Consider the following 646-nt stretch of genomic DNA (forward strand, 5'->3'; position numbering starts at 1 on the left):
AAATAGCTGATAGCCGACCTTCGGGTGGAAAAACTCCTGCGCCGATTGGTCGGCTTCGCCGACTTCCCCGACCTTCGGGTAATCCCCAACCCCGGCAATGCTCAGCGATACGGTGTACGGGCGAATCAAAGACAATTCCTTGGCCTACCGCCTATGGTTAGACCTAGAAAACAGAGGTCCTGGGTTCAAATCTATATCTATCTAAATCTAAATCCTTTGACATGTCACAAAATCTGTGCTGTTAACAGTATTTTCCCCACTCCAAATTGTACAAGGGGGTCGGAGAGATTATTGGCAGTTAGGAGAGGATTGGGCTCTGTCCTGGACACAAAAATTGTACAGTAGATAACAATCCACAGCCTCAAAAAGGCTATGTGACTACCGAGATTGTATATGTCAACATGGCATACTCTAGCATAGAGAACAAGGAGGTACATGTAATTATACCCCCCTTGGTCAGTAAAGTTACAAGTTTAGCTTTCCAGTGATTTATCAATTTCATGCTCTTCCTTCTTGTTGCACGAGCTGAGATAGTTTCTATTCTAGAAGATAGATATTCAATAAAGAAATAAATTTCTGTTGCTGGCAAGCCCATTCTTACACACACACACACACACACACACACACACACACACACACACACACA

Source organism: Branchiostoma floridae, chromosome 6 (assembly GCF_000003815.2).
Source record: "Branchiostoma floridae strain S238N-H82 chromosome 6, Bfl_VNyyK, whole genome shotgun sequence".
Classification (NCBI taxonomy): Eukaryota; Metazoa; Chordata; class Leptocardii; order Amphioxiformes; family Branchiostomatidae; genus Branchiostoma; species Branchiostoma floridae.